Raw genomic sequence first — 11,311 nt, 5'->3', positions numbered from 1 at the left:
CTCACAATTATACACAACAATCAGGTCCCTACCAAATCAACCTCTTTTGAATTGCTACCTTTCTAATATACCATCACTCTTAACCATTAGTCACAAACCATAACACCACCACTGTTCGGACATCAAACCTCTTTCACTCATCTCTAAACATCACGATTTCTTTCCTATCTTTGGTTAACATTCCAAATAACTATCCTCAAATTCACCAATCAAAATTACATCAACATCATTCCCAATACTATCTTACTCGTATTTTCATCTAACTCTCCACCAATTATCGATTATCGTGCAAATTCTCCACCAACTTCTTACTCCCTTAATTCCTCGAAACTCATGATTAATCACGTTGTCCGGAAATTTCTGTACAATTGTTAACTTACTTATTCTTTATAGTATCATACATCCCGATGATTCCTTACTTTTATATCACATAACTCCGTGAATATTTTTTTCTCGACTTACTTTTATCCTTCTTTTCTCTTCATACTCAACAATTCCATTTAATATCTCAACTCCTATTACTTCTACCTAACCCCTTTAGTGCTCCAATTACCTTCTCATCGCTCCAAAACTCAAATCTCATTATTTCATGTCTATATCATCTCATTCTTTCTTACCTTGGATCCTTTCTCATCACTCCACTCACTCACACTTGTCACTAATTTGTCCATAAAAATCAACGTTTAATGTTCAAACAATTACATCTCCCTTTTTACATCTCTAGAAATCAAAATTCTTTTTATATCGTTAATCGTCCAATGAAATCACACATTAGTTTCGTCTCTCGATAACACAAATTTCCAAACTCAGTCACTATCTGCAAATCCACCTCGCGACATGTCTCCATTAAGTTCACTATATACCACTCTTCTCAATTCCTCTAAAATGACCTTTCATTACATATATTCTTACTCAACACTATTCCTAACCATCTCCCTCCATAATTCGTTATACATCTCAGATTGTTACTATCCACATCCTTTCTTTCAATCTTTTCATTCTCACGTTCCATAAACTCACATCATCCCCTGCCCACATTCACTTACTTTTACGTTACCCAACACACACTCATATCACTCATCTCATTTCATCTCGTAAAAACATGCTCTATGTTTCAATTAAGCCATAACAATCTTCCTTTTCTTTTTCCACTATCTATCACAACACATATATCCCATGTCCTCCCAAAGAAATTCCTACTCACCACAAAAGCGCCAATCACTTCACCATAAGATTGGGTAACTTACGTATCAAGACCAACGTACATGTAAAACAATGCATAAAGAAGCAATATAACAACTTTGAATTAAACAAAATATCCAACGAATTCAAAAGATAAGCATATGACCCAAAATAGGGGTCACTAGATCGAGTATCTGAGCCACTCGATCGAGTAAGGGACTTACTCGATCGAGTAGGTCAAGATCCGAAGCACGTAAAACAAATCACCAGGGCTACTCGATCGAGTAACTAACGTACTCGATCGAGTGCCACCTTACTCGATCGAGTACCAAGGATACTCGATCGAGTACCCCAATTCTCAAGACGACCAGTTTTAAAGAAAAATCAGTCATAACTCACTCATTTCTTGGTCGATTTGGGCGTGTGACCTATCGTTAGAATCGTAAAAGAACAAGCTATCACCTCCAATTGGAATCACATTAAAATCATTTATGCATCTCAAGTTATAATAGTTTAAAGACAACTTTGTCAGAATCGACGACATAACTATTCGATTTTCTCTTTCAAACAACTTAAACGACAACAATGGTAACCAAAACAACTCAACACTCACAAAACCAATATTCCTAATAACATGTTACTATCTCCCAAAAGCCAAGCAACAACATACATCATGCACATAGATTATTTAACTTGTCAATCATGATTTACCCACATCCTTTTATTCTATACCTTTACGTACAACAATAACATAATATACGGCATAAAATCTCCCTAGTCACATGTTACTAACATAGCAAAAGTAGAAAATCCACTTCCATCACATAAACATGTTCTCCACATGAATTTCATATTCTCATGCAATTCCTTAACTCATCTTTTCAACCAAATCATAGATCACGTTCATACCCGTATTCCTACAACTTATTCATCCAATCATATGCACGCAATCATATGCATATACACAATAGTAACCCGTAGTAATTCCCATCACAATTCATGTTATCATAAAAAAAAATATTACCTTCATCTTTTCCACCACACATCCATTCAACTATATAACACTCATCCATCCAACACACACAATAGAGCATTAGTAAACATATAGCGATCCCGACTTATATCCCATGGTGACCGGTTCAAAATTGTAGGGCGAGTTCGCGACTTTAGGACGTCTCCCAAGTCTTTGCATTAGCTCCTACAACTTCTACCCCGGGTTCATTTTAATTAGACTCCCTAGGTTCATTAGATTCATTGGTTACAGGTTTCAGGATCGTCTCTCTGATACCATTTGTAACACCCCCATACTCCAAGTGCCTTACCAGGACCACTCAGGTATAAGGATACTACCATCTCGGTTCCCCGAGGCAATGATAATCATAAGACAACAAGGAAACGTACTTTATTAAATAACTTTAAGTGATTACATAACAAACCAACTATAAGCAAAATACAACTGTTTTCAAACTATAACCAACTGAATGGAACTGCCTTAACAAACACAGCGGAAGACTAAAGATTCTGATATGTGATGACTCCATTCCCAGCTAGATCCCACGCGTATCCAAGATATACCTGTCAAGCAACTGCTCACCACCCCCGAATGGATCACCACAGTTTTTAAAACATTTAAACGGGGTCAGTACTAATCACACAATTCCAATGTATATATCCACAATAAGACATACAGACAGCTTAGCTGTCACATACACACACAACCACACCAATTCCAATCATCTCAATCACTGACTGTCCACTGGACCAGCCCTGCCAGTGGGGGACCGCAGCCGTACCCACCAAATCCCCGCTCCACATAGTGAGCGATAACCCTGTCCATTAATGTGCACATCCCCTTCCGTGGCGGGTTCCACGAAGGGCGATGATGAGTAGTATTTTGGTTGCGTTTTACCCTTCATTTATACCTTATTATATGTCGATTTTGTGTGCTTTAAAGGTCTAAATAGCTCATTTTATTATTTAATTTGAAGTAATTAGTTTTATTACATTTATTTCGAATAATTGTTGTATCTCGAGGATTTGGTACTACTCTCATATTTTTGTATTTGTAGGTATCGAGGGAATAAGATGGAGTCAAACAATAATAAAAGAAGATTGAGGTCAACAGCTGACCATTCCTAATCAATTCGCGTGGCAAATTTACTGGCATTTTGTTCATCTTCAAAAAGTAGTAGTTGTACTCAAAAATGCATCATGACAATTTCCCCTGCTCTTTTGTTTAATTCAACTCCAAATACCAAAATCAATTCATGAAACCAATTGCTAGATTTGGTACCGACTGCTACTCTTCGTATTTCATTTCACCATCATCATCATCATCCTTCATTCACCACGACATAAGCATCACCATTTCGCACCATCCGTCATCACCACCACCGCCACCGGAGCAGTAACACTCCGTTGCAATGCTCAGACCAGCCACCGTACCCATCTCAGGCGGCAGACAATCAACAGCAGCAGCAAGGGCTTCCATTTCGTCTCATCACAACAACAGCACCAACGGACCACCAATACTCGATTCGTCAACCTCCGTTCCGTCAGCCACCGTGACTCACCAAACCCGACACCACCACGAGCCCACATCAAGCAGCCGCCGTGGTTACTCCCTGCGACCACCATTGCTCTTCCCTGCTTCGTCCTCGAGTACCGCACCTGATCCGTTCATCGCCATCGGTCGTAAGGGCTTGATTTTGGTTGCATTTTAGTGACTCAATTAATTGGGTTTATCATGTGGATTAGTCGAAGAGGAGAAGAACATAAATTTGGGTTGAACTTGAATGATTCAGATTTGAAGAAAAGAAGGAGCGAAAAGACGTCCTTGCCCCTTTATGTTCATCTCTCTGACATTTTAAGTTGAGGGCATTTTAGTCTTTTCTGGTTCATTTGGTCCTCTATATAAAAACCCATCTTTTGTCTGTCAAAGGGGGAACCCTCATAAATTTTGGGCCGCAGCCTTCATTAGACAAACAGAAGGAATGTAGGAGTAGTTCTCATATAACATAGAAAAATTCCATCTTTCCTTCTTCTTAGTTTATATTGGTAACTTGTTCCTTCAATTTACAAGTTTTGTATGAAGATCTCATTTTCATTTAATTATAAGTTGGTATAAATTTCTTCTCTTCCTTTCTCTTATTGGTATTTAATTTAATTATATTTATGTTTTACTTAGTTTAGTCTCTTTAATTAGTTAAAGTTTTAGTCTTTATTACTTTAACATATTTAGTGTTAATTTATTCATGTTTAGTAATTAGATTAGTTAAAGTTTCAATCTTTATTACTTTATTTTGTTTAATTTCATGATTAGAGTAATTATAAATGTGTTTAGTGTTAGATTAGTAATGATTAGTGAGTAGTCTTCCACTGACTCTGGTTTGACCCGACATGAGTAATTTCACTAATTGATTCTCATAAAGGCTAGTTATTTGGGGAAATTGGTGAGGATAGTTTAGAGGAATTACATGGTTTATGGATTAATTTTGGGTAGTGTCGACTTGTGACCCTTGTCCACCAACGAGAGTTGGTTAGGTTGTAAATTGGATACCCGGGATTCGACCCTATTGCTAACCTAGGTTGAGACCGAAAGGAAGAACCAAGGGAGGGTACCTCTAGACTAGCGTTTGAAATCGACCTCCGAGAGGAGGAGTGGGATGACCCGGATTACGATGAGTACTTAATGACCTTGACCAAATTCTTGACTTCCTTGGAAATGTGCACGTTTTTGGGGTTGTTAGGTGTTGAGTTAGGGATTCCGACCTTCGAACCCGAGAGGGGGGTTGGTGGGTAGTGCTAGTGTCCTATTTCGAACCCGAGAGGGGGGTCTTAGGCGAATTAGAGCCATCTCCTCCTTGCCCGTCTACCCGAATAATTAGCGTAGGGAATTAATTGTGTGAAGTTACGAATTGTTGTGGGAGAACCGAGTTCTAGGCTTAATCTTTTCTTGCTCATTTTCACTTCTCTTGTTGAATTGCCATTTCTATTACTTGCTTTCTTACTTTAATTGTTTTAGTAGTTATTAATTTAGTTAATTAGTTTAATATCAACCAATTTCATGATTCGCGTAGCTAATCTATAATCTAAGACAAAACTAATACTCAAACTTGATCTCCTTGTGGTTCGACCTCGACTACCCTACTACATTAGTTGAGTTAATTGTTTGATTTGGGGAGTGCGACAAACCTCACTATCAAAATGGCGCCGTTGCCGGGGAGATCAACGGATTGATATTTGTTGAGTCTTAGATTTGTTAGACTACGTATTTGTTACTTGTTACTTGTGATAAGATGGCTAGTTTTCATTTCCCACAATTTGAGCATGAGCCATTTTATTGTTATTTTGATAGGCTTGGTGAATATGTTGGTCAATTTGGTAATTGTTTTAAAACATGGGAACTTTGTCTTGTTGTGTATTATGGCATGAATCAAGAGTCTTGGACCATAGTCAACTATATGTGTGGTGGACAATTCATTGACACAAATTATTTGGAGAATTGGGAACTTTTTAGAAGGTTGGCTAATGACACATACCAATGGGATTTGAATACCTCCCCTCCTAAATCAAACCTTGAGATCATGATTGAACAATTCATTGAAACAACAAACCAATACATCGACACTCTTACTCATAGTTCAAGTGATTTGAAAAATGTTGAGAACTTTAAGAGTGATGTCTTGAGTGATAATGATAATGGTTTTGTAGAGTCTTGTGAATTTGTTCCTAATGATAATGTGATTGTGTCTCTTGATTCTCCCACCTTTGAACATGAATTGAATGAATCTTCAATGTCTTTGTTGGAAAATGATAACATGTTTAATGGTGATAATTTTGTGGAGTCTTATGTGATTTGTTATGATGATAATATGTCACCTCTTGATGATTTTAATGTGGTTAATGACTCTCCTTCTTCGGTCCAAGATGATGTTGAGCAATTTGGTGTATGTGAGTTTGAGACCATGTTATTTCATGATGATTATGAGTTGGGTGAGCGGAGTGATACACTTGTTATGGATGAGGTTGAGCAATATGGCATATGTGAGTATGAGAGTATGTCATTTGAGGTAGATCATGAGATGGTGGAGGAGTCGAGTAAAGAGTGTTTTGAGGAGAGTGGTATTTTCAACGAGTCTTGGGAAAAAGAGAGTCTAAACATGTTTGATGATAGTCTTGAGGTGAAGTGGGATGATGATATTGTGGATATTGTTTCTTTCGGAGAACCCACCTTTGAGAGATTTTTCCAAGAACCCTGTCTCTATCCTTTTATTGAGGTTGATTCTCTTATTCCCATTGATTTTCTTCCTCTTGACTTTCTTACCCCATCTTACGAGCTTATGATTGAGGAGTGTGATAATATTTCCGAAAAGGTTGTTGTGGCTTCTTATTTAGCTCTTGAGGGTTGCTTGAATGAGAAATTTGAGGATAAGGAGAAGGATGAAGTGAAGGGCAAGGAGACTAGTGAAGTCTCCAATGTTGTTGATTGCCCAAGTGGTTTGGAGTTTGATCACCCTCCTCCCACAAGGGAGGACATGTTTTACACCATTGAATTTGAAAGTGAGGTGGAGAATGATCAAACTCTAGATGAAAAGAGGAAGCTTAAAGATGTGAGCTTAAATGATGATGGGAAGGCGATGAGTGGCATTGTCCATAGATTTTGGGATCCCGGATAGTTTTGGGACCAAGCTTAGGTTTGGCGGTTTCCTTAAAACCGCGCTTCTTGGGAGGCAACCCAAGCTTTTTATGCATTCTTTTTCTTTTTGATAAAATTTTCTAAAACCCAAAAACATGTTCTTTTCTTTGAAAAAAAAAAAAAAATTTTGAAAACCAAAAACATGCATTTAATTTCAATTTCCTCCACACATTTGTTTCTTTTTGAAACATGGTAAATAAATAAGTGTGGGGAGGAAATTTTATATTTCAAAAATCTTCAAAAACATGTATTTCATTTCCGAATCTCCTCCACACATTTATTTCCATAGGAAATCATGTAAATAAATAAGTGTGGGGAGGAAATTCTATTATTTAAAAATACAAAAACATGTCTTTTATTTTTCTTATTTCTTCCCTACATTGCGTTCCATCGAGGACGATGTAAATTTTAAGTGTGGGGAGGAAAATATCCATCTTGTGTATATTGTTTATATTCGTACATATATTTACTTGTAAATTAGAGGAAATTTCAAAAAATGCCTAAAAATTAAAAATTTTCAAAATTTTCAAAAATTTCAAAATTTTTGCATTGTTTGTATTATATATATTGCATTTGTCCTAACTATTTTGATAGGCAACACATGAATTATCGGAGAAGACGCTTGGTAAAATTCTTCCAATCCTTTCTCCTTTATCCTTCCTTTTCTTTTTTTTTGTATATATAAGCATGGAGGAGGACGGGATATATGATGTGGGTGTTCCTTTTAGGAACCGTTTTGGATATGCTTGTGTTGTTAGTGTGTTGTTAGGACTAGATATTGTATGCATTTAGTTTAGACATGTATATATGTGTTCACTCTTGCATTCACATAGCTTGTTCATATGTGTAGTTTGCATCCATACACTTTGCATCGTGTTTGTAAATAGTGTCATAGAGGGTCTAAATGTGGAGGGCATATGTTGCCAATGATGATAATTTGTTTTGCCCATGTCATTTCCCTCTTGATAGCTCGTACCTCTTGATGACACATGTTAGGGTTTTTGCTTGCACAAACCCGGAAGTCTAGCTTAACAATCAAGTTGCGACCACCTTGTGAGACCGTATTAGGCCCGAGACTTGACCTAGGCTTGACATAGCTACTAAAATGTGAGGATAGAGCCTCCTTATGGCCGGTTCATCAAACCGGTCCCGTTAGGTATATGTGAGTAGTTCTCCTTACGTGGTGTGTCATGTCAAAACGCATAAGTATGGTGCTCATTCCTTACCGTAGAAGTGTTGGTGTGCATATTGAGACATATTTGTTCAAATAAAGTAACCTCACAATAGCCAAATAAGCTTTTGTTATGCCCTTGAGTCAGTTGTTTCCTTTTGTTAACCCATTTTGAGCCTAAACCATATCGTTTCTTTTGCCAACAAAACAACTACATCCCATAAACAACTCACCTTGGTTGAGTAGTTCGTCATTGTGGTTCTTTTGTGGAGTATATTTGGGTTGAACTTTTGACTCATCTTGAGGTGTATGATCTTAATGCCACATGAGTGAAGTGCAACTTTGGCTACTTTTGTCTAATAAGAGGTGAACAAGTCGTGAAAAATGCAAGAAAGAAAATCAAATAGAAAAGAAAAAAAAAAAAATGAAGAAGAAAATCAAATAGAAAAGGAGAAAAATGAAATGAAAAAAAAAAAGCAAAAAGAAAAGAATGTATATTTTTGTCTCAAATAAAAGGTTGGTAATTTGCAAATTGAGTTTGTTTTGAAGAGTATTGAATAATTTTTGGAAATGACAATCTTGTCATATTTTGTGTAAGAATTCATTTGCATGGGTTGAGTTTAGTGGATTGGTTAGATGTGACGACTACTTAACCGATAGCCCCACATGTCATAAAACGGTGCTTGCACCGATCCCTTTTTACCGAACCCGAGCCCCATTACAACCCGATTGTCTCTTGTATGTGCATCATTTAACATTTCTCTTGCGGATATTGGATATAGTACCATATTAGATTGCGGGCATGCTTCGCAAGTCGAGTTAGGAGAGTGATTTTGGTTACTTTTTGTCACAAAAATCACCCCGTTCTTTCATTTGAGTGACTAGTGAAACCCGTGAGAGTCGGTCTTTGGTCTCCTTTTGGTCAAAGGTTTGATATGGAGTCGAATCTTGCGTGTGTCGTTTCATTCTTGGGAGTATAGCGAAGTACTTCCCCTTTCCCGCCTAGAATTTGTTTCTTAGGCACCCCGTGTTGTCAATATTGGTTACTTGAGCTAGAATTAGGGAATTGACACCTTGGTAAGACCCGGAGATGGCATCCTCCACTAATGACTCCCTGTGTTCGGTTTTTGAAAGCAAAACGGCCGCTTAGATGAGGAAAGCGGCTTGATTTTTTGTAGATGCATCTTATTCGTTGACTTGTGCTTAAATGATAGATGTATCAAAATTTTCTGCAAGCCCCCACTTGCCTTGCGTCGGAATACATACCTCATTGTATTTCAATGTGAGTTGAAGGGACGGAGAATGCCCGTTAATTGCCTTTCATCGGATATTATTAGTTTAGGTAGTCCTTTTATATTACGGGTCTTAGTTTAATTAATGAGCTTACTCGAGGACGAGTAAGGTTTAAGTGTGGGGAGATTTGATGAGTAGTATTTTGGTTGCGTTTTACCCTTCATTTATACCTTATTATATGTCGATTTTGTGTGCTTTAAAGGTCTAAATAGCTCATTTTATTATTTAATTTGAAGTAATTAGTTTTATTACATTTATTTCGAATAATTGTTGTATCTCGAGGATTTGGTACTACTCTCATATTTTTGTATTTGTAGGTATCGAGGGAATAAGATGGAGTCAAACAATAATAAAAGAAGATTGAGGTCAACAGCTGACCATTCCTAATCAATTCGCGTGGCAAATTTACTGGCATTTTGTTCATCTTCAAAAAGTAGTAGTTGTACTCAAAAATGCATCATGACAATTTCCCCTGCTCTTTTGTTTAATTCAACTCCAAATACCAAAATCAATTCATGAAACCAATTGCTAGATTTGGTACCGACTGCTACTCTTCGTATTTCATTTCACCATCATCATCATCATCCTTCATTCACCACGACATAAGCATCACCATTTCGCACCATCCGTCATCACCACCACCGCCACCGGAGCAGTAACACTCCGTTGCAATGCTCAGACCAGCCACCGTACCCATCTCAGGCGGCAGACAATCAACAGCAGCAGCAAGGGCTTCCATTTCGTCTCATCACAACAACAGCACCAACGGACCACCAATACTCGATTCGTCAACCTCCGTTCCGTCAGCCACCGTGACTCACCAAACCCGACACCACCACGAGCCCACATCAAGCAGCCGCCGTGGTTACTCCCTGCGACCACCATTGCTCTTCCCTGCTTCGTCCTCGAGTACCGCACCTGATCCGTTCATCGCCATCGGTCGTAAGGGCTTGATTTTGGTTGCATTTTAGTGACTCAATTAATTGGGTTTATCATGTGGATTAGTCGAAGAGGAGAAGAACATAAATTTGGGTTGAACTTGAATGATTCAGATTTGAAGAAAAGAAGGAGCGAAAAGACGTCCTTGCCCCTTTATGTTCATCTCTCTGACATTTTAAGTTGAGGGCATTTTAGTCTTTTCTGGTTCATTTGGTCCTCTATATAAAAACCCATCTTTTGTCTGTCAAAGGGGGAACCCTCATAAATTTTGGGCCGCAGCCTTCATTAGACAAACAGAAGGAATGTAGGAGTAGTTCTCATATAACATAGAAAAATTCCATCTTTCCTTCTTCTTAGTTTATATTGGTAACTTGTTCCTTCAATTTACAAGTTTTGTATGAAGATCTCATTTTCATTTAATTATAAGTTGGTATAAATTTCTTCTCTTCCTTTCTCTTATTGGTATTTAATTTAATTATATTTATGTTTTACTTAGTTTAGTCTCTTTAATTAGTTAAAGTTTTAGTCTTTATTACTTTAACATATTTAGTGTTAATTTATTCATGTTTAGTAATTAGATTAGTTAAAGTTTCAATCTTTATTACTTTATTTTGTTTAATTTCATGATTAGAGTAATTATAAATGTGTTTAGTGTTAGATTAGTAATGATTAGTGAGTAGTCTTCCACTAGGACTCGGTTTGACCCGACATGAGTAATTTCACTAATTGATTCTCATAAAGGCTAGTTATTTGGGGAAATTGGTGAGGATAGTTTAGAGGAATTACATGGTTTATGGATTAATTTTGGGTAGTGTCGACTTGTGACCCTTGTCCACCAACGAGAGTTGGTTAGGTTGTAAATTGGATACCCGGGATTCGACCCTATTGCTAACCTAGGTTGAGACCGAAAGGAAGAACCAAGGGAGGGTACCTCTAGACTAGCGTTTGAAATCGACCTCCGAGAGGAGGAGTGGGATGACCCGGATTACGATGAGTACTTAATGACCTTGACCAAATTCTTGACTTCC

At 37.6% G+C, this 11,311-nt stretch overlaps 1 long non-coding RNA gene across 1 annotated transcript; it reads left to right on the top strand.

Annotated features, from left to right (window-relative positions):
• The first annotated feature begins 2,768 nt into the window (after nucleotides 1-2,768).
• Nucleotides 2,769-10,758, top strand: LOC141612965 (uncharacterized). Its single transcript, XR_012529210.1, has 2 exons — nucleotides 2,769-4,303; nucleotides 9,662-10,758. It is a non-coding gene; the product is annotated as an uncharacterized LOC141612965 (long non-coding RNA).
• Nucleotides 10,759-11,311: the final 553 nt, after the last annotated feature.

This window comes from Silene latifolia, chromosome 1 (genome assembly GCF_048544455.1).
Source record: "Silene latifolia isolate original U9 population chromosome 1, ASM4854445v1, whole genome shotgun sequence".
NCBI lineage: Eukaryota > Viridiplantae > Streptophyta > Magnoliopsida > Caryophyllales > Caryophyllaceae > Silene > Silene latifolia.
The sequence above is the reverse complement of the archived record's forward strand: the minus strand, read 5'-3'. Positions and strand labels throughout refer to the sequence as shown.